Consider the following 24,953-nt stretch of genomic DNA (forward strand, 5'->3'; position numbering starts at 1 on the left):
TCCCTTAAAATTTTTCTGCTAGTCACCTACCACTATCTTATTCCTGGGCTATTACATTTGCCATCAGTTATGGCATCTATTTTTATATAATCTATATGTCTCTGACCACATTTATTCCTACTTCATAACAGCCAGAGTTACCTTTCTAAAAATCAAACACAACCATGTTACTCAGCTCTGGATAAGTCTTTGTTAGCTGCTACCACTCATGGGACAGAATCTAAACTCTGTAATTTGGAATAAATTGTCTTTCGTAGCCTGAGACCAAAAGCCCAGTCTTTTTTTAACTACTGCACATCTTTCCACCCAGTATACCATGCGCTCCAATTCCGCAAATAATCACCACCACTTTATAAATGTGTGTTGTAGAATTAACTTCGATTCTCTGCTCGCCAAGCTCCTATTTATCCCTCAGGAAGACAGGTGAAACTTCATGAGCAATTTTATTCCTTCTGTAACGCAGAAGAAACGCCTGCTCCATCTTCAGGTCTCCACATTCATTCATATTTCTTTTACAGCACTTGTGCAGTATTAATTTTTCCAATTATCACTCCATCTCCTCAGTGTGAATTTGGGCATGTGAGAAGTACTGTGCCTGGCTCATCTTCGTATCCCCAGAGCCTAGAGCTTGGCAGGAAGAAGGCACTCGACAAATGTAATTAGTTGAATGAATGAGGCCTTCAGAGTCAAGCGAGGAAAACCAGTGCCCATAATAATAACATCACCAATGAATGATTCTTCTCTCCTCAAGGTACCACCATGTATTAAATAGACCCCTCGCCAGAAACAATCATTGACTGAACATGAAATTAACTTCTGTTTGTTTTTTTTAAAATATAGGCTTTTAAACTCCTTATAGAAACAGTAAAAAATATATGTAAAACATCTGCTGAAAAGTACATTTGACCTAAGGTTTGCTTGCCTGGAATTTTAAAACTACCCAATGACACAGTTGTTGTATACATTTCATATAGTTAGCCTTGCAAACTATGACGATTTTATATCTTCAAAAACTGTTTTTCTTAAATGAATAAGTATGCTGCTCAAACTTGTTATTCTTTCAAAATATGTTTATATGAGTCCCTTTAGGCACATATTGAATAAAGGAACATGCTTGAAGAGTTCTGTAACTTTAAAACTTCTGTATACTCACTGCAATATATCCCTCTCCATCAATCTCTCTCTTGAATTATTGTTATCAGTGAGAGAGATCAGGGTGGGAGGGGGCACTTGCTTTCTGGAAAATGAAATAATCACGACACCTAGGCTACCCAGAATAGCTTCTCAAATTCTGCTTGCCAAGGGCTGGGGTGCTTAGTTAATGTTCCTTTTCTCTACTAGTCAGTACCGTGGGCTGCTGTTGGGGCTGCTGCGGCGGACGCTCAGAGCCGTCTTCCCACGTGAAGCTCTCCTGACCACTCCCGCCTGACTGTTGGCAGCTGACAATCCACAGCTGGGTCCTTCCCTAAGCTTTGTCCTTATCTCAAGGGAGCTGCCTTGCTCAGCGCCGTGCCACTCCCTCCAACCCCCAGACAGCCCACGTCCAATTACTGTTCATACAGAGGCACAAAGACCAAGCCCTTTGGCCCCAGTTTGAGACATCTGAAGGGGCACCCCAGCTCAAGCACTTGCCGTGGGCTTGCCTGAGATCTCTGTTCCAATCACATTGCTGCTCAGATGGTCTCTGCCCATGTCTCTTTCCTCTAATCCCTCACAGATACTGCCTCCAGGGTATTTCACTGCACACTTCCCATGTGAAAAAGCTCATCTCTTAAAAAGTTTCCTGGGAATCCCACCTAAAAGAGTGCAATCCAGGAGTGGTTTAGCACGTAGACTGTAAAATGGCATTTTGGAGCCAGATTGTCTGTGAGTCAGCTGGCAAAGAGGACTCTGTCGGTGGTTGTAGGTGTCCTCTGGATGGGCCACCATGGAGCATGGTGTAGCAGTGCAAGGATTAAAGCGTTACACCTGCAGGGGACCGGGTCGGGATACCGGAGGGAGTCAGTGCACAGGCAAAGGCAGTATCACAGGCTCTGGGGAGGTTTAACGGAAGAGGAAATCACAAAACAATGGAATCAGGTGGCTCTTGCTGAGTGCCACTGATGCATCGAAAAAGACAAAAAGAACACTAGGGTGAATAATCACCTTGTTACAGAGTAAGAGTTAGGAGACCCCTTTGTAAGCTTATGAAGAGACTCTCATCTCCTCCAGCAGGCGAACTGTGAACACTGAGGAGCAGGACCAGGACCAGGACTTAATTATAAGAGCAACGCTTTCCTAATCCCCCTGGAACACGCTAGAACTGTAGAAAAAGCCACGCCTTCCCTTTGTTTGAAGATGCCAGAGAGATCACTATCTTGCAAGACAACAGGCAACTGCCCTCCACTAGGGTTTGGCCCCATGTGGCTGGAGGTATAAAGATTATATGACAAGACTTCCAGACCACAGCTTCCTACACACAGTGGCCACTGGCCAGTCTCCACACTTACGGAGGCCATACAAAGTATACACAACTGTACCGACAGTGGGGGCTCAAAGCACAGGTGGACTCTCACCTTGGCACCACGTACTTTGTCTCTCTCAACATTACCTAAAGCCTCCGAGTCTCCTAGTATGTAAAATTACTATCAAATTATATATCTGTGGCTACAGTACAGTAGCTACTCATATAATAAAAACGCAATACATGTTAATTACCAATATTAACATCAGGTATTACAGATCTTACTTCTATTGGAGTTCCTTTATAATCAAAGGCCACTTTTCTAATTCATCTCTAATTTACATGAACAAAAATTAAACTAATGAGTGACTGAGAAGAATTGCAGGTTGAAAAATATCTGTAGGCATTTTAATTACGAAATATCTGTCATATATCAAGTGTCATTTTTAAAATATATTATGTAATAAATATGGATCAGAATTTACTGTTATTTTTCACAACTATTAAATGCATATAAGACATATACATATATAAAAGTATATACTATATATAGTATATAATATATACTGCTATATATATATATAGTGTTATTTTACAAGAGGCAAGAGTAATTTAGTATAAAGGTTCAATTTTCTTTGACAAAATACACCTGTGGGAACTCAGCCTTTCACAACACAAGTTTATAGAAAACGCACCTTGTTAATTGACTTCACAGATATTTATGGACTCCCATCTACATTCTAGGCACTAGGCATACCATGATCACTAAGTGAGAGACGAGGTCACTACTCTGAGTAACAATAGCCTGAGACTCACAGTCTATTCGAAAGACAGAGAGAAAGGGAACACACACACTCACACACACATATAATGTGGGTATAAAATCACCAGAATCTGTGCTATGAAGAGAAATAACAGTAGGCATTGAGAGTGTTACAATACATATTTAACAAAAACAAATAACTTAGCTTGGTGGGTCAGGTGATTTTTTTTATCATACTTTATGATAAAGAGAATTGATTTCTCTCTGTCTGTAAAAGTGCTGAGGGAAGGGACTGTGTATTGTTTACCATTCTGCCTTTAATTCAGAGCACAGCATTTTGAGCCTTGATTCTATTTGAATGAGGCTACAAACTAATCGTGAGAACCAGACGGAGAGCGCAGAACGTCAGTAATTCACAAAACACTGCTGGACTGAAGACAGTGCTACACTGTGTCCTGGTCTTGAAGACGCAAACTGTAGACACAGCTGCAGAAACCAAACAATGAAAATTATTATTTTGCAATGTTCCCTGAATTTTCTCATAAACACATGCATTAATTATTTCCCATTTTTAAAGGGAGCTTTAGTACCATTTCCAAGTGAAAATGACGAGATGCCCGTCTGTTTTTTCTAAATGTGGATATGCAAAATTAAAATATGAGACAATAAAATACATAGAAAAATAATTCCTCTTTTCTTCTCAAAACCAAATCAAGTTTTATGTAACTAAAATGTAGAGAACAAATATACATTGAGAAAAGCACGTCAATAGCGGCATAAAAAGCCTTTTGCACTTAATTCCATCATCAAATTACGTATATGAGCTTTTTAGAATTCATGAGAATTCATATGTATTTTAACAAAGTTCTTAAAAATTATTTTTAGGTTTTTAAAAAATAGCTTTAAGGAGCAACCAGAGACATTGATTCAGAAATTGTATATACAGCCTAAAGCACAAACAACATAAACAGATTCCGGCTAAGTTAATCAAAAGAAAGAAAAATATGACAGGAAATAGCATCTAGTTGAAGATTATTGGGTTAACTTTCATAAAATAAGGGAAAATGAGAGCCTCATGATGTAAAATTCAAGGCAACGCCTATGATCTCAAAAGGTTACCTTTGGCTGCTTGATCTGAATCACCGGAGAGGCTTGTTAAAAATGATGGATCCCTGGGCCCCAGCCCAGACTAACTGTATCAGAATACCTAGAGATGGGGCTGGCCTGGTGGCATAGTGGTTAACTTCAGGCTTCAGTGGCCCAGGGTTCATGGGTTTGGATCCTGGGGCAGACCTGCACACCACTCACCAGGCCATGCTGTGGTGGCCTCCCACATACAAAACAGAGGAAGACTGGCACAGGTGTTAGCTCAGGGCTAATCTTCCTCACCAAAAATAACCAAAAACCAAACAAAAAAAAAGATATCTAGAGATGGCCTCCAAGAAATAACCTTTTAACACTATCATAAAGGATACTTATGCCATTTAATATTTGTCATTAGAGTGACTCTGTTCCAATATTCTAAATGTTATGTTTTTCTACAAAAGTAAAAGATGTTTGGGAAGAGAATTATGCTTTCTTCCCCTAATCTGCAGAACAATCTATGCACACTTTTTTCTTACATGATACATATTACAGTCCACTTTAAATTGCTATTATTTGTGTCAACATCACTCTTACTTTTTCCATGATTTGCAAGCTTATTGAGGCTAGCAATATTATGTTTTTTATTCTATGTATATCCCACAGACAACAAAGAACAAGGACTTTTAATGTATAGGTCCCTAAAAAATTATGAATTGAATTGAATGAAATTGACTTGACATAGAAGGGTGATATTTTCCTGGGTAAGAATATTGTGTTGAAAGGATATTTTAGGGTGTGTGTGGCTTTAAAACTGTTAAAATTAATTCTAAAGGCTATTATTCAGCCCACTGCATATAAAATTAGGCTTAATAGTTAAACTTACTGGAAACCACAGTTTCTCAAAGAATAAAAGGCAAAGTCAATGATTTTGTCTCTCATGTATTTTAGTAAAATATGCCAACTCCACAAATCTTTTTATTTCTTTGAAAAATGGCGTTTGAGATTGATTAGGTCAGAAGCTGCATACATTTTATTATCATTTAGCTGTTCGTCCTGCTATCTATCTGAGAATTTCTAAGGCTGATTTAAAACTGTACCACTTATTGAATAAGACATAACAATGATAATTTTGTTTCCAACAATGCCCATCTGTATTAGTTTGTGTGCAAAAGTCAGCTTTCCTCATAAAAGAGCACGTGACTACAGATAACGTAAAATTCAGGACTCAAAGCAACGATCCATCCTCTCTATGGGGTAACTTAAGGAGCATTTCCCAAAAGGAAAGACCTCTGGTTATTTGGAAACGGTATGTGTCTAAAACGTGTGAGATGGAGACATCTGTTAGGCTATTTTTTTCATTTTAAAATATTTTTTTTTTCTCTCTTGCAATTCCGACGTCTCCCACATATATCACATTCACATGAATAGCTGTCCTTCAAAAAAAAAAACAACCCTGAAGAACTGCTCATTAACAAACGGTCATTTACCGCAAACACGGTTTAGCTGAAGCAGATGTTGCACATAAATGAAGAGCTAATGGAATCAGAGAGGCCTCCTAGTAAATTTCTGTAAGTATCTTTTGCGGGATGCTCTCTTAAAAATCCCTCCCGTGATTTTCCTAATTCATAAATTTTGTTTTAATTTGCTAAGCAAAGCATAATCATTTGGTAATACTTATATTGAAAATAGACTTATGCTAAACAAATATCTACTTAATTGGAATTAAATATTGTATTAAAATTTGGAGGATATTTATATGTTATTAGAACCTTTTTTAAAAATGGATTTGAGAAAACTAACTATATTTGAAGAAACATCTACAGACAAATAATTGCATTGACTTCACGTAACATTTTAAAACAAAGTGAAAATATTTGACTATCTTTATGTTTATTAGATGAATTCATTATAGTAATACACATGCATTTTTAAATGTAAAAGAAAAGCACTAAGAATACAAATAAATATTGATGATAAGCAGGTGATGGAGAAAGAAGCTGTCAACTCGGACGCTGAACAGTTGCTTTGGGGGGACATTTTTGTGGAAGAGATTTAAAAATTAACATATGATGAATACAAAATGAGGCATGCTCAAAGTGGCATGGCTTATAATTTTATAGCATTGGCCTATCCTATAGTGCAAAGCCCTATTTTCAGCATAACCATCTTTATCAACTAGTATTTATTACAAATTATGAAATCCATCTCTACTCATGTAGACACAAAAGAGAGCTATGATTCTGTCACTAACATGTTTCAATAATGGTTTGAAATAGGCAACGTGAGCTTAAAATGAGACGAAAGTAAATTTCCCCATCTACGTAAATAAAATTATACTGGTATACTAATTAATAGCACAAGTCCTCCAGTTGTGGTGAACTTGGCAGGACTGACTTAGGTAGAGCCAGGTGACTATTTTCTTTGGAAAAGAAGAGGAATCACAATGACTTTCCTAATTATATTCAATAGAGTTAATCCGATTGGGAGATACGTTACACTTTGTACTATTTTTCTTTGTCTATTTGGGTTAAGAATTTAAAAAGACAGTTCGTAAATAAGAGATGTCTCTCTGGGCCCTACCTGGGAAAGATTGAGAAGCTGTCCCATGAGAATTAATTCAAGGTCCTATGAAAGCACCTACTTTAAAAGTCATCTTGACCAGTAGTATAGAATAGTGAAGGGAGTTCATTATGGACAATATTTGGTAGCAAAGAATCCAGGCTTGCCACCCACTGTGGTGTTCTGGGTGAGAAGACGACTCAGAAGCAGGAAACCAAACTCAAACTAGGACATATGCAAAGGGAGAAATCAAGGCCAAACCCACTATAGTTGGAAGAAGAAATTCAAAATCCTAGATAATACCAAAGCCTTATGGCTATGATTCTTAAACTCCAGTGTGATTAGAATTCTGTGGAAACCTCATTAAGGTTTTTGGGTCCCAGTCCAGACTTTCCCATTCGATAGGTCTGAGATGGGGCCTGAGATTCTGCATTTCTAAAACGTTCCCAGGTGATGCTGATGCTGCAGGTTGAGGGACCGCATTTTGCCTTATGGGATCTTATGATCTTACCATTAAAGTAAAGAACAGAAGTAAAAATAAAAGCAATGTATCTCCCACAATTGAGGTAGAAACCCTACCACCCCAAAAGAAATTACCACCAAGTGTTGGAGAGGTAAGGCAAAGAAAGCAGAAAAATACGAGAAATTAATTATTTGGAAGGAGCATAAAGACAGACATTGGCTCTGACTGGATGCTCTTCAAGGTTTCCAAGGGCAGCTAGATGAGGGCATGGTCCTTGGAAGCATCTGACTATAGCCAAGAGTGAGGAGAAAAAGCAAAGATCAGTTGTTGCCAGGAAGGTCCTACATACTCAATTACAACAGTGGAGGCAAAAAGCTGAGCAAAATAGTTATTGTTAAGTTATATAATCAAAATTAAGGACTACTTTTGTTATGCAATACAAATATATTTAAGCAATATAGTCACCTGAACAATAAGGAATATTTTCAAAGATACACTATTACCTCGATTATTTAACAAACATGGATGACAACTTTGAAAATTCCCTAAAGCTGCCATGCCTTGGGCCATAGCAAACTATTTTCAGTATCTGATGACATAAACAACATTTTGGACGTTACTTTGAGATATCATCACAATCAGAACCACACAGTCCTCAGGGACACCACCAAACCCTGTTGTCCCAAGTGATCGTATATAGTAGAAAATCCTTCAAGTGAAATAAACGACATCTCATGTTTAGTCTTCCATGGCTATAATTAAAAATATAGAGAGACTTTCCACCCTGGGATGGGCAATAATAGAAAAATATGCTGCAAGCTTATTCTTTTCCTCCACATAAAATACAGCAATGCTAAATTTAGTATTATTTCAACATGCTACAGTAATGTGCAATGCTTATGGAGAAATGATCTTCATTTAAATCCCACCTTACTCCCTCAAGGCACTAAACATAGTGCAGAAAAATTTCAGAGGAGCCAAGTTAATGCTCGGTCATGAATAGAATATATGGCTGCTTCATGAAATGGCCTAGAATGTGCGATAAGAATGATCATATTATAAATTAGTCTGTAGCCTCAAGATAATTTTCCAGAATGCCACAATAAATATATCACAGATTCCTTTATATGCTGTATTTTTATGGTACATTATTAATGAAACATGAATTATTAAATGCATATTTCAATAATTAGTGGCTGAATTCTTATTACGGCATGTCTGATGGTAACTAATACAGTTGCTTTTATGCAGCTGCATTAATGCATGTATTTTAATGTGTCCCTATCTCCTTTATATTGAAGAGTGATGTAGGTTTATGTGTAGTATATGCTTTGTTAAGTTTTATGAATTAGACAATATAAGAATATCAAGGGGAAAAGTAGATTCAAGATCATTAGCAATGTCAAACGGAATGGGAGGAAGCGTTTTAAAGTTGTATAAAACTAATGACTTCTCAATAGGCCTCAGGCTTTAATAGTTGGGAGATAGTTTCTAGTCTTCAGTTTCATTAAAACATACCTGGGAAATGGTCCATTTGAGTGAGTTAAGACAAAAATTCCTTGAGGCTCACAACACCCTTAATTTAGAACTGGATGTCTTGAAAGAGAACAGGAATTTACAGGTGAGTGCAGCTTCCATTGTAAAAACAAGGAAACCAAGACCCACGTAATTTAAGAGATGCAATACCTTGTTAGTAGAATTAAATCAAAAAGGTTTGAAGAATGAGTCAATAATTACAGAATTGTCCCAAGGTCACAAAGGCAGTGTTTCTGAGAAAAAAAACTCCAAATCTACTGAATTTCGGAACACAGCTCTTTCTACTGCGCTCAGCTGACTAATTCAGGGCTGTATTTTTCTCCTTGTTGCAATTCATTCCTTCAGCACATAATTATTGAGCATCTATTTTAGTGCAGGCAGTGTACTAGAATCTGTAGATTCCAAGATGAATAATGAATGGCCCTGGCCGTCAAGAATCTTGCATGAGGAACAAGGATGGGTAAACCCACTGAAGTAGAATGCAATGTGGTAGAGGAAAGGAAGAATTAAACCCCAGGAAAAGAGAGAATTTTAGTCAGATTTTATCACACTTCTATTCAAAGTCCTTCATTGACTTCTCCCCTCTTTCAGAGTCAAAAACAGTCTTGATGACAGCCTACCAGGTCTGTCATCATCTGCCTCCACACCTCCTTTTTGAAGTCATCTATTCTTGACCACATTTTTCCAGTCCAGCCGCGGTCACCTCCATTTCTATTTCTTGCCAGGCCAAACAAACTCTTCCTTTAGGAATTTGACACATGCTCTTCCCTTCACCTTGACCATTCTCCCAGAGATATCCAGACGGCACATTCCCTCTCTTGCTTTTTTCAGATCTTTACTTAAATTTCACCTTTTAACTTTTCCTCATCACCTCGCAAAAATAGCAATTCCTTCCATTACTGTGCCCATAGATTTCCTCACATTGCTCAGGAAACTGAAGCACAGAAGAATGCCATAGTTAGCCCAAAGTTATAGAGCTTACAGATGGTTGAGCCACCAGGTGAATACAGTAGTCAGGCTTCAGACCCCAGTTCTTAGCCACTTTATTCTACTGCCTCAAGGCAGTGGGATCCAATGAAATGGAAGAAAGATGGCAGACCGTTTTCAAGGGGGTCTTCTCCAGAGGGTTTCCTCTTTGGCTCTTGGCTGAAAGGGAAGAAGAAGATGCATAATACAGTAAGGATGGAATTACAAGTGACAGACGGAGGAGAGAGTGTGGCTTTGCGAGAGCTACTGTCAGGTGTTACCGGGGGCAGTGTTTCCAGAGAATTAGAAAAATAGGTAGATAAAGCCCCTCCCTGTAGGAAGAGCTCCCTTTTTAAACCGGGCAACCATAGATGCCAGGAACACCAGGCCACCACAGGACCTGCAGCAAAAGAAAGGGAACAGGGAAGAGGAGCAAGCCAGCCGCAGCAGCAGCCCCTCTTTCTCTACAGGATTGGGGTGCGCAGTGGGTGTGGTAGAGACGCAAACATGATGATTTAGTAAACACAACCAATGTTGTCCTTTTTCCATTTTGAACTAGGTACTGTGGCATAGTATCTTTTTCATCTTGGCCAGTCTTTAAAATCAAGTATTTTAGCAAATTGAAATTAGAAGCTGACCTTCAAATTATTATGACAAAATTCACGAATAAAAAAGGGAAGGCAGCATGTTTAATTGCATTGCGCTCCCGAGTCAATTCTAATCACTTTTAAATAGGCCAATATTTTAGTTTACCAATAAACATTATAACATTTTAAAAATTATTTTTTCCTTTACTGATTACATTTTTATTTATATTTTGTGTGGATGTTTTTACAGTTTTATTAGTAGACTAAATTATGTACATAATTTATAAATAATACAGTTCTAGAAATATATGAGCAAAATGTTTTATTGATAATGGATAAAAATCAAAGAAGTTTGGAGACTGTTGGCAAAAGTTTGACTCATCAGAGACATGGACATTGCAACTGAGTTCTGATGCTGATTTGTATACTATATTATATTTATATAATAACTGACAGATTCAACCACTATGGATATATATAATTTTAAAATGATTTTGAAAGGTTTTAAAACATTTAATTAAATATTAATAATTTAAAGTAGATCTCATTATTTAGAGTTGATCATAGATATTTTAGAAAATGCTAAAGATTCACTCTATAATTTATACAAAAATTTCCAATCACTTTGCTAGATTGCATTTATACTTAATAAATTAGCAACTTTTCAGCAAAACCCCCAGATGCTATTACCGCCAATAATAATAATTTTGTATATGATTTACACAAGAATCTTTATTTTTCAGCTCTTCAGTAACAAGATTTAAATCTATCTGAGAAATCTTTAAAAAAAAATCCTTATGATGCTTGTCAGGGAAATGGATGTCAGGCATAAATCTATTAAATAAATAGATATCATAGATTAAATGGTTCTTGTAACATTATGAACTTCCTGTCAGTTTTATTTTTCCTTCACATTGATATGCTGCATCCTTAAAAAAGATAAATTGTTCGTATTACACTTCATCTTTGGTTTACTTACAGAGTACAACTGAATAGGAATTAGCTTGGAAAGAGGTCATCCTTGGGCAAAATTTCAATAAGACTGTTCTGCTGCCTAAACAGAATAACGTACAATATAAAGTAAGACTGACTTAATCTGTCTCAGCAGAGTGCACTTTTTCTCTAGTGAACATAAAAAAAGATAGATAACACCATTATGTCATTAATCTACTTATATTTCAGAGTGAATAGAAGAAATGAGGAAGAATATGAGCTCTTTGTGCCAGGACAAATAAATAGATAATAAATATATTCACACTCACTCATTTGAATCTTCATCTAAGATGAAAAAATTGCTGTCTACCAAGTTTTAAATCATTATTTAAAAGACATTCGGATGCTATTATGAAGCCCATTTAAGGGCCCCTCCACTTCTCCTTTCCCCTATACCAGTATGTGTTAATGAGGTTACTGTAAAGTGGACTTGCTAATTTTCTACCAGGTAAAGAACATTTTCTCTGTTACTTTTTTCTAAGTTTTTGGCTCAATTTTGGGGGTAATTTCTCAGTCTTTGGGCAAGCTTTCATTATTTTGTAGTGTTTTACAGCCTATTAGACGTGCTTGAGGGCCTCAGTAATCAGTAAACCGAGGAAGCAGCAAACAGAGCTTCATGTACAGCGTGTGAAGAACACCAACTCTACGAATTCTTCCCGTTACACTCTCATCCGGATTTACCATATATCCTGATTATTCAAAAGAAGATGAGCATCTGGATCCTTATATGAAATTTTCCTGATTAAATTTGGAAGATAATTCAAACATAAACCATTACTGACCAACTAATGGGAACCAAACCAAGGTTTCTGAGGCCAGATTCAGTCCCAGGGCCTCTGGATAAACATCCTTGTTCTTACTCTTCCATTCAACGTAAAAGGAGAGATGACCCCATTCTGGACTGACTATCCTGCTGGATGACTTGTCTTCTAAAGGAGCAGATAGATTATTGAACTATCAATTGAAAAGTAAAAGATATGTGGCAATATTTTCCACAACAATTTTCTGAAGCAGGATATACTGGTTATGCCTCTTTTTGTAGTAAGACTTGAAATGACTTTAAAAAAATTTTTCTCTATCTTTCTAAACCGTTTACAAAGGAACATGCAACAATTTTGCAGTCAAATTTTAAAATGTTATTAAAGAGCTATTTACAGAATTAGAAAAGGTTATTCAGCATTCTGTATAGTAATCAATCTTCGCATACAAGAAAAACAAGGCAATGGAATTATTTGAAGACAAAAAAATAATTAGCTGGCTCTAGATTATTGTCAGAAGAGACATGATTTTAAGTTAGAAATGAATATGCTTTCTTATAAACTTACTTACAATGGATTTATAAGTTATTCTACACAATAAAGATCCAAACTGCCTCTGCTTCTTAGAGTGCAGCCCAGGGTCTGTCCTCCTGGCGGACGGCGCCTCTGACACAATCCGGGTTTTATTCTCATCAATCCCGTATACTGCTCCTATGGCAGCAAAACAAGTGTCTGCTGGCAGAAGTGAAAGCTTCTGACCCAGCCTCCGGAAATTTCAGGGTTTCAAGAGTGTTTGAGATTCTACCTCACTTTAACAAAGAAATGATAAACTATTTTTTAACAAAAACTATTTTAAAAAATTATAAAAATATTTTTATAACTCTTGCAGAAGATCAGAAAATGAGCATATATTGGGTCCTCCCTTGACATCACATTTATTAATTTTCTAGTGCAGTCTTTTACATTAATGTGACGAGAATTATCTCTTGTTTTATGAATATGCAGATGTAGGACAAGCCTTATATGAATTGGTCCAGTAGGTGGCAAGTGAACTGATGCAATCACAGGTCATCCCTGAGAACAAAAGCAGATGGCCGCTGAAGACAACCTTTGTCAAAAAATCACCAGGAGCCTGTGTAAAGGTCTTAACCTAAATAAAGGTTACGACTTTGCTTAGGGCTAGAGTTTCTCCTCTTCAATCTGTCTGTGAATTGCATGAACAACAAGAGGTAACAAATTATTCTGGGATCTGACTAATTAAGCCTATCAGCAAGCACCTCAGGCCCCATTTGTTCGGTTCAATTGCTGGTCTAGAGGATGGGAGAGAGACCCTCATTGCAGTCTCCTCCTTCATGATCCTCCACTCCTCTCCACAATCTAAGCAGTTCTAGAAGAGGTCACTTGGAACAATTTTATCTTCTTTTACCTGAATTAAGTCAAACTCCTTATCTAAGTGAGGCATAAAAAATAAGCATTTTGTTTAAAGACAGGAACATCACAGTAGGCATATTTGATGATAGATACACAAATTTCTTTCAAAGAAGATCTGATTGTATTAGGATTGTTAGATAAACTACTGGACATCCAGTTAATTTGAATTTCACATAAAAATGGATTTTTTTAGTCTAAGTATGTCCTGTGCAATATTCTGACATCTGTATTTGTATTTGCTGTATATGGCAACCGTAGGCTGAATTTATATTCCAGATCAAGTGTAAAGCAAGTATTTTTTAAAGTAGGTAAGAGACTTAGATAAAAACTAATTGTGGAAGTTGGCCATAACTTGCTTTAAATGTGCCTCTTCTGCCCCAATTGTCCAGCAATCTGTTCTTAGTTTTTCCTGCTTATTGCATTTTCCAGAATCTGGCCATGTTCTAAATCACAGCCCTTCATATCCATATCATCTCTATTTTTACTAAGGAAAATTTTGACTTGTCGTTATGCATGAGAGACTCTCTAAATCAGAGAGCTTTTTCTAATCAACTACTGTATTTCCCAAGATTCAGGCAAATAGAGTCTTGCCAGTCTAGATTCCCACCCACAATGGAATTAAGGCATATCTTAATTTCCACTATGATAAAAGAATAACTTGATTCAAACAAAATAGAGAGAAACAAGAAAAAGTCTTTATCAGTAGGTTCTAGGCTCATCATTCAAGGTAATCTTATTCCGTGTCCTCTGCTTCATCTGAATTTCTTCACTCTCCATATCCTATAGCAAAGAAAGTGTACACATGTGTACATAATACTAACACTTTCCATACCACATCAATTTATTACATATAATATACTAATCACTCACAGGAGGGAGAATGGAAATGAAAAACCAAATAAACAATTTATTCAAAAATCTTAACTTGATTCTGCCTTGAACTATTGGAAGATCCTTTAAAAGGTGTATTATAAAGGCTGTCCTGTGTAAACTTTTTTTTATTTATTAATACTTCATGGTGTTTCCTGAAATGTTTTACAGATAGCTATTCCTTAGTTACAGTGACATTAATTATAGTTTGCTTTTGAATTTTGATTTGCATGAGCCTGGGTCTTTATTCATCCAACTGTCTCCTCTTAGAGACACTAATAAGGGCAAATTACACTTGGACAATATGGAATGAATTGAAAATACTTTAGCACATTACATTCTTTTGGACCTTTATAGTATCAATTTTAAATTTTGTTTTATGTTTAGTTAAAATTCATTTATGTTAAAAGTGTGCTTAGCTTGTCTCAGAATGCCAAAAGATACTAAAAAATCAGACCAAAATTTTAGTGCAACTGTGGATATATTCATTCCAACTCATCATACACAAGATCCATGAAAAAAACTGGGTGGGCAAATGACAGAAATCCTTTGATTAAGCTAGTTGAATAGGCAAATTTTAAGAAAACTTGGTCTGCTTTCTCTGTCTACTAGAACACAGCAAGAGCCAGCTCCTGACAGCTGAAGAGCAGCAATTGGTACCACTTGGGAGACGTGACGAGTGGTTCGTACCCTTCAATAAAGGTTTCATAAGCGTTGGATATTTTTGATGTTTAATCAGCAGTATAACAGTTCTCAATAATGCAAAAGACACCATGGAGAAGTTATTTTTCTCTTAAGATTTCTTATTAAATTGTTTTTCTTTAACTAATTTCTTTAATTAAAATTGCAAATTTTTGGTAATTTTTTGGTTTATCCATTAAAATGTATTTATAACTGGAATGAAATACCATATCTTAGAACATTTTCCTATTATAAAAAATCCTTCCTTTTTATATTTATACAGTATATTTAATAAAATATCTTAAATGCCAAATTTTGAGAAATTTTATCCTTTAAATTTAAAATTTAAATTATTTAGTGAGGGCTTTTGTCTTTTCTAAATACTTCTAGTATTTAAGCTTTAATTTGCATAAATGAATTTTAAGGCTATCACCTTGGGTCATTTCTGGATTGAAGTCATCCAGTTGACATTCTCCCATTCATCTGAAAGATGGAAACTGGACTTCTAAAGTCTGTAGCAAGGCTTACATACCGCTGAGAATTGTGGGGTGGCAATGACTGATCTGCTATGTACTTCTGAACATTTCCTGTTAGACCCCACTTACCTCACGACACTCCCACCAGCTCTCAGCTTTCTCTCGGTGCCTGTTGCTAGAATCCTCCTTAATTTTCCACCCCATTTCGTAGCTGTTTTTAATGCTCCGTAACCTGGCTGTTTCTGATTCTGCCCATGGCTCACGGACCAATGTAAGTATCATACCAAGTTCTAAAATGCGTTGAGCCACAATTACAGGGGGAGAAATCAAAACATTTTCCTAGTCCCACAGTCAGTATTAGGCAGCTGGATAAACTGATCCAAGTTCTAAAGTAGTTTGTGTCCCCAACTCTTTGGCTCTAGCTCATTCCAGTCACTGCAGCCATTAGTCTCTCACTGAATGAGTTTGGCAGGCTGAGTCTCCTACCACAGAGGAAACTGCCAAGTTTACAAGATTGCAAACTATTTTCCAGTACTGTATTTCTTGTTCAGAAGCAATTATGCCCAGTAATCTGCTTATCAGCCCAGGGACTAACCATCCTATGTCCCATTGCCTCTCTCAGGTCCACTGCAAATTGTACCAGATGCTGCAAGTTTCTCTTACTGCATTTCTACTAATGAAATGACTGCACCTTTCCAAGCCAATATTCCCTCTACAGCTCTGGTTCTTTGCCAGGCTTTCACAGGACCCACTGAACAGCGAGCTTGCCTGTGCCAGGCTGCTTGTGGCATTAAGGGTCCAGTTTACCTTGTATATAATTTGTACCTGAAGCTCCCACCCAAATCTTAGGGGAAAATATCTACTGGGTAGCAAGAGGTTGGCATTACACTCTCAATTTCCAAGTACCCTCACAAGCATCAAATCATAATTTAGTAAAAACTGTATATTCTAGGGAAAAAAATTCCCTAAGGCCCCTTTCTGTTCAACAGTCTTTCAAATCAGTCCTCAACCACATGCCTTAATAGGTCAGCCTGCTCTTTCCACACCAATGTCCTCTAATAGCCACTTCCTTGATGACTAGGATTTCTGAAATTGCTCATCAACACTAGCTGAGGGTAGCACTTTTTCCATAAAAAGTTTCCACTTGAGGAAAAAAAATGTTTAGCATCCTAATTCTCTATCTTAATCCTAAACTTCTTTATTAGAATTCTAACTCAAAATTCTCCTCAACCCCAGTAATTCTGTAGATGAGAAGCTGAGGCTTAAATTTTAGCCTCTGCGAGTGTATCCTCTCAGCTGTTGACGGATCATTCCCTGATTCAACCTGTTCTCCCCAAACCTCTCGGACACGTCTCAGGGCAGGCTGCCAGGGCACATCAGGACTGGCTGGGTGCTCAGTGCTCCCTACAAGAGGCTGCCGAGGGTAAACTACCATGCGGCTCTGCCCTTCTCCACGCGGTCCAGTGACTGTGGCTAGCCCAATATTTACGCACTATGGCTCGGAGTGTGAATCGTTTGTGGAGTATTTTAAAAACACAGAGGCAGACCGTGTTAATTCTGCTGTGTACCACCGTGTGTCCATGAGAATCCTGCATCACTTCTATGAGCCTTACGTCTTTCTCTGTAAAATACAGCTTCTATGACAAATTCCTCACTATAAAAGGACACCTGGAGAGGCACACCACTCCACAGAGAAAAGTGGGATGTACTTGTCTGACAAGCAATTAACCTTTGATTGTGTATATTAGAAAAAAAATCACAGGACCAGTGATAGTACTCTAGACCCCTATCTATGCCTGTGTTTATGTTCATCTACGCATTCACACTTCCATCCATGCCAATCATATGGGTCTCTTTTGAGTTTCTGCTTCAGATTTTTCTAAGTGTGGAGGATAAATTTTTGCCTTAGCCTCTTAAGCACAGCAGTTAGATGAAGGGAGATTTTCCTGCTCTGAGAGGGCAGAGAAGACCGGCACCTTAAAGCAGAGGAAGTGACCCCGAAGGCTATGGTGCTGATGAGACTGGGGTTGAGTTCACCAGATTAGAGGCTCCATGCGGAAGAGAGAGGGAGCAGGCCAAGGTGTTTTGCTTTGTCTCTGTCAGATGCAAAACGTTTCACCAGAAATGCAGCAATCTCAGCAAGCCTTAAAGACAGCCAGAGGCCCAACAGCCTGAGATCATGTAAGACAAAAGCTATCAGCAGCTACCGAATCTCTGGAATCTTGGCATGAGTACAGACTCTGTGGGTTTCTTACTCTACGAGAAAATCTAAAAATAGTTAAAGAGATATCAAGACCGAACCATTCAATTCATCCATTCATTCATTCTTTATTTTCTTTCTTTCTCTCTTTCCTTCTTTCTTTCTCTTTCCCTTCCTCCCTGCCTCTCTATTTATCTGTAGCCACAATGAAACCATCATCATCATCATCATTAAATATCACATATATTTGTTAATTGCTTTCATGAGGCAGGCACAATGTTAAGCATTTTACCTGCCTATCTCATTTCATCTTCATAACAGTCCTGAAAAGTAGCTGCTATTGACATGTCCATTATTAAAGTGAACTGATTGGGGCTTAGAAAGGTTCTTAGAGGTAACACAGCTAGTGAAAGCAAAGCAATCTCTGTCAAAATCCCATCTTCTTTTGTATGTGCAGTCTTTGGTTTTAAAGGCTATACTGTAAAATGTAATCCTACCATCATCAAGATGATGCCACAGGTCACTCTCAATTATTTCAAACCAAAGTTTTTTTTATCACTTTACATGAAGAGACGCTTTATCCGCTAGCTTTAATTAAATGTATGTATTGTAATGTAACCAAGACAAGTTCAAATATGAAATAATTGACCTGGGCTCCAGAATTTGATTTTAGAAAGCTCTTAATTTCTGTTTAAGTCAGGATGGTTGGCAAATGACTAAAGAACAAAGACATATTCCCTTTTCTATGTATGTGCACACATCTGTACATGCATACTGGCACATATGCTTGTTTCCACTAACATATATATCCATTTCCTAATTCAAAATTTCCTAGACTTTCACTATTGTTAAACTCCTCGCAGACAAATTGGGAGTTAGGATGACATAGAGTTAGAACACAATGGAGTCCTTGGCTGATGGAGATGAAGAATTTACTATCCTTGTCAGTTAATAATAAATTGTTGAAGTCAACCTGTTCTTCTGAAGGAAGATGTGGGATTTTTTTTCTCTTATTATCCTCTTAAAAAGAATATATAAACACAACATAACAGTTTTTAAAAACTGTCTTACGTAGACTTAACCAATTAAAAATGACATCCATCTAAACGGCAGAAAGAATGCTTTTTGGGAAAAAATGAAATTACTGTGGACTGTAACTATTCACTAAATTCTCAGAAATAAGTGGCAAAGCCCAGAGTTGGGTCTTAGTTATAGTGATGTAAATACAAAAAATAATAATATGAAAACACAATGCTTGCATTGAAATAAATTGAAGCTTAATCTGTCTCATAATTCTTTGGAAAAAAAACCCATTCACTAATGTCTTTTGGTGAATATTGTCAATGGAAATGGTATTCAATCAGTTCTAAATCATTTTTTAAGTTGGACTATTTCTGAGAACTGTCCATTTTTATCAGAGAGTCTGAAAAGGGAAAATTCCTCTTTCCATTCAGTTATGTTCTCACACAGCAGTTATGAAATTCAATACTGCTCCATAGATTTCGTAAAACCTCAAGATTCAACCACCTGTAAACCTCATTTCTCTGTAATGAATTTTGGAATAATAAAGAAGAGGAAATATGTCTGAGCTTGATTTCACAAGTCCAAATTACAGCTCATGTGGTTCTTTATTTGGGTGAATCAACAAGGTTTTTCTCCAGTTCTGTTACTTTTACTTTGCATATAATCCTAACAGATTTGATTACCTGTTTCAAGGCCATGACAGATTCAAAAAACAGATTAGAGGGGAAGCAATGAGGAGCTTCAGATAGACAGATTAACTGAGACAAAACTGACAATTGAGGGGAATATATTGAAAGAATTACACATGTCATCAGATGAATGAACTGAAATTCTGCATTAGTCTTGAATTACATAAGGAAAACAATTCTACAATCTATTGTATTATAGAAGCAATAGAAAACTACACCAATCATAATGTAATGTTAAATTATTCTCAATAAATTCTTAAGCAAGGATCTGTGGAATGAAAGGTAGAGATCTGGACAGTAAAAAATTTTAGGCAGATTTTATTCTACAAAAACAAAGCAGGCTATTTAGAATGGACATGTCCAGTGGACTTCATTTCATGTTCCGTAACCGTGCAGTGCCCTTTTCAACAGAGTTTGGTTGTTTACCAATACATCAAGATTTAGATTAAACTTTTGACTGTATATACACTAGTGAAGATGCTGTAACTAGTCAATTAATCAAAAGACAACGGAACTTTTGGAATATCATTACAATCAATCAGTCATTGATTATTTTTTAATACTCTTGAAATGATTCCAAACATTATACCCAGCCTCTATGAAAAGCTATAATATCATGCACAGATTTTCTGATTAGCAAATGTCAATACATAAAGAGTGATACTCCACTAAGTTATTGCAAGTGAGGAGAAAACAATATATTATTATCTCTCTCACAAAAGATTAAAATGAAAAAGTTAGATTTATTCCCTTTGTCTTAAAAATAAAAGCACTAAAACAGGTGGAAGGATCCAAAGGAGAACAGTACCTTAAATGGAAGATACAATGAAACGTCCTGCTGAAAACACGGGGAATAAATCTCTTGATTTTTCAGACCATCCTTTATTTCTTTTTTTAAGGTGTTAAATTTGTGAGTTATCAGTACACATGAAATAGAAATGTCTGTGCTCCACCCCCAATATCACAAAAGTTTAGACCCAGAAAGCGCCATCTAGACATCTAGTCTGGAGATTCTCAAATAGAGGTAGACATCAAAACCACAAGGAATTATAAATTATTCAGGTCTGCATCGCTCTACTGAATCAGAATTTAAGCATATGTGTTTTCAAAGGCAACTCCCTGGTTAAGAACAATTGAGTTCAACTATTTCATTTCACTGAAGAAACTGATAAGCCAACTAAAAACTCCAATAACAGACACTTGCTTCTGTATATTCTGGAGCTTAAATAGAAATGGTAAACTATTTTGTCCTTAAATTAATAAAATAGTGCCATACGTAGTGAATTTGAGTGAATATGCTAACAATTCTTCATTTTATGGTTCCAATAAGTTCAGTGACTTGTAGGAAATTATAGAACCAATCCATGTCAAAGCCAGAAATCTCCAAATGTTCTCTCTGCCCTTTTAAGTTACTTAAAACTTACAAGATGTTTAACCTATCATGTTAAAAAAAATGAATAAGGAAAAATTCATTTTTTGGAGGTTTAATATTTCAGATAATACTCTATATGACCTATGATTTAAAAGCAATATTAATATTCAACTTAGCCGTGGTAAAGATTATATAGAAGAGCTAAGTCATCTGAAGTGTGACAACCTGTCATATTCCTATGCAACAGAAATCATTGAGAATAAAATTTGTTACCATCTTCTATTGATACAAAAATGGAATTCTCCTTTTCTCCGTCAAGGAATATTTAGGCAGTTGTGTGTCTTTTGAGAATTCTGGGGCTCCCCAGCTCTGACGTTGAGTCAGAGTCTCTGTGTTAATCTCCATCAAATGAGATTAAGCAAATCTTCCTGGAGAGGGAGGGCATGAGAGAAATGAAGGCTTTTGTATTTGGACCGAGAGCGGCTGGACTGATTCCACACTGATGGAGGGTTTGTAATCCTAGCGAGAAAGCAGAACCTGAGGTTTTAGCCGTTCCAATTGAACACAGTGAAAGGACAATTGGGACCTGACCACTAATTAACTAAGCCCCATGCACTCGAGGGCTGCAGAGAAGGTGCTGGGAGCCAAACTTGACATGAAAGGGTTGGAATCATATGGCAGATTAACCTATCTTTGAAAGGAGCATGGGAATGACCCAACAGGCGTTTCGGCAGCAGCCAAGTGACCTCCAGAGCGGGGGTTTATCCCTCACAATCCAGGCTGAAGCCACCCAACACTTACTCTACAATCCCAAAGGGCAGAAACGGGCGACTTTCAAATGACTGATGTGGAGTTTTCAACCATATGGTGGTGAAGGTAAAGGCAGTTTTATTTTTCACTGGAAAACACATAAATTCAGTTTGGTTTTTGCACCTGAGTGCTTGGGAGAAAACGGATATCTGTAGTATACCAGTATATACAATATGTATAAATTTTTATATAGTTGTATGTGAATAAAAACTTTGTTTTTTCCACATGTTAGTTCAATTGCACTATTTCTGTTTCTCCTGCTGTTATCAAAAGTAAGCATTCATTATTCATGTAAGATACAGAAGCAAATGAAGGCAAAATGATAGGGAAACAGTAGAATAGTTTGATCACACATATTTAAATAGCCATAAGAAACAGCTATTTTCAAATATACCTAAAAAAGTTACATGAGAGAATAAATCTTACACTACTCATTCTTAACATGTGTATCTTATGTGCCAAGGATTTCAAATTTTCTTTTCTCCTCACATTGTTTTTTTAGGTTTACTGAACCATAAAGAAAGGAAAATAAGAAAACTGGCTCATTACTACAAAAGTCTTCTCATCCTGGTTTCAAAGTCTTCTAATTTTCTGCTTTTTATCTAAACTCACATTGACGATGCTACATCTAATCAGAAGGAAATGATGCAAACATGAAAAAGTTAACTTAAAGCTACACCCATTCCAAGTTTGAAGAAGCAGCATGCCTCCTGTCAACGGCCCCGCCTGGACTGGTCTGGAGAGTCCCACCACACACAAAGCAGGCTGCCGCCTCACAGGCAGACGCGAGTGCTTCATCGACGGAATAAAGCCCCCTCCTGTTTATCACAATTATTAAATATTTTGCAGAAACATCACATTCGATGCCTTTCTTTTTCTCTTCTACTTCAAAGCCTTCAGCATTTCACCGTTTGTCTTTTACCAATGTTGGTGAAAACAAGCATATATGAAACTCAAATTGGACCCTGTTTTATTTCAGTTGTTTATGTTGTCTATTTTAGCCAGGCTTTATTTCAAAATTATGAGTTTTTAGCTCATTCTGTCTGACTTAGTGTCTTTGTAATGATTTTTGTTGCAACTTATTACTATAGAATGTATTATTTGTCCAGTTATGTACTATTTATTCCTGCATAAAAATGCAATATTTGGTAGAATATTGGTGCAATATTTAACTTAGCAGGCTTGGGCACTCAAACTCTACATGTTCCAAAGGAAGTTATGGCCCCTTACTGCCTCCCGGAAGATAACCTCTGATTGGTGGAATATCCTGCCCGATTACACTGTGCTTGATACCTGACACCTTGGGCTATGCCAAATAGTTTATGCTAATGATATGATTCATGATTAAAGCCTATTTTTAAACCTGGGGCTTTGGACCACGCTGTATGAGTTGAACACTGAAAGAGCTGAAGACTGATTATCTAAGGTGTATGCATTGTGATTGACCCGAATAAAAACCCTGGGCACCAAGGCTTAACTGAGCTTCCCTGATAGGCCACACTTCAGACATGTTGACACACATCATTTCTGAGAGCATTAAGTGCCATCCACGCAACTCCACAAGGCGAAGACACCTGAAAGCTTGTGCCTGGTTTCTCCTCAACTTTGCCATCTCTTTTGCTATTTTTAATCTATAACTTTTCACTGTAATAAATCCTAACCATGAGTAAAATAGCTTTTCTGAGTCTTTTTCATCAATCATCAAATCTGGGTGTAACCCTGGGGACCCAGACTCCATTTCTAAAAGCTATCAAATGTTTAGAACATTTTTTAACTTTTTTCAACAATCTTTTGTCTCCATAACGTCTTCTCATGGAAGGACATCATCAATTCAATGGTATTTCTGTTCTTCTTATAATTGATACACGAACTATGATTAGGAGTCAGGTAATTTCAATGATTTCCTTGTACATCATAAAGTATTTAAATCAATTAATATAATATAATCTAGTTGGTGAACTTTATTTAGTTTGAGAATTTTATTTCCTTTCCAACTCTGCTGCTTTCTGCTACAATAAACTCCTGTTGTTGCTGAAGTTATGGCTGAAATCATGGACTAAAATAAAGTTAATCACATTATGGAAATTAGATGATTTACCTGAAAGTAAAAAGGAACTCTGACCCAAGACACATTTGAAAATAGGCCATAAGTGATCTCACGTAATTAGACCCAGAGGCTGGGTAGGCCCCTGAGGGCTTCAGGTAGGAGTTCAACAATCGAGCAAGGGCCAGCTTTCTTCTGTCTCAGGTCTGCTGCCTTCAGGGTTCCTACCATTAGGCAGCACCCCATTCCCCTCCTTGAGGTCTGAAAATGGCAACAGCAAGTACATGTATAAAATCCAGATGCTAGAAGGTCTAGAAGAGGTCGTTACCTTTATTTACATCCTACATGTAGGTGAGGAAACCTTTCCCCAGAAAGAACTTCACTCCTATCTCAGAGACCATCATAGGGTCGCATATTCATGCCTAAAGGAACCCCAAAGTGGGATGAGATTAGCTTGACTGATTTAGGGAAAGCATTTTGGATGAACAAAGATAAAACAACAGGGCCACTACGCATCCCTAACTGGTGGCTAGAACATTGATGGCCCACGTCTGTTTCTGGTCATGGCTATCCAGACATTAATTGTAATTCTGTATTTAGGTATCTGCCTTCCTCGGGGAAAAGAAGGAATTTGTCACAAATTACCCTTTCCTCGTAAAAAAACATTGTCAGTACAAGATTGTCAAAATATGTCAGTGAATACAGGTCAGTCTTTCAAAGCATTTTTTTCTAATTTCAACTAGTGTGGTCCTTTAGTGAAAATCAGGTCTGTTGCTAAAGAATACACAACAAGCCAGGACTAGTATTGCAGCATTAACCTGTGTTGTACATCACTTATTTTCTGAAGCCAGTCAGTGAATCCACCTTGAGCAGATATTTTTTATGTCAGGCTTTCTGAAAAATGAGGAGCCTAAGGGGGATCCCATTGATTTGCCAACTGTGTCACAGTCCGTTTAAGGCAGAATGGCACGTGCTTGTGATACAGCCGATGACAAATGGATATGTACTGAGGGGACAGTAGCAACACAGATGAATGAAGGAAACGATGAAAGTGTACAACAGGAGGCAGAAATCGAAAGAAAATTTAAGATTATAAATGACAATGAAATATATTACGTATGTGTATACAATATGTTGAATTAGATAAAAGTAGGTGCCTATGAGACTAACAGCACTTTTTAGAATAATTTCTCAAATTTCACG

The 24,953-nt window shown here is 37.0% G+C and overlaps 1 protein-coding gene across 1 annotated transcript in view; it reads right to left on the minus strand.

Annotated features, from left to right (window-relative positions):
• Window positions 1-24,953, minus strand: part of LOC103546271 (protein eyes shut homolog) — a 1,017,652-nt gene that overhangs the window by 991,570 nt on the left and 1,129 nt on the right. The gene's annotated exons all lie outside the window — the stretch shown is intronic.

The sequence above is a fragment of the Equus przewalskii genome, chromosome 19, assembly GCF_037783145.1.
Source record: "Equus przewalskii isolate Varuska chromosome 19, EquPr2, whole genome shotgun sequence".
Lineage (NCBI taxonomy): Eukaryota > Metazoa > Chordata > Mammalia > Perissodactyla > Equidae > Equus > Equus przewalskii.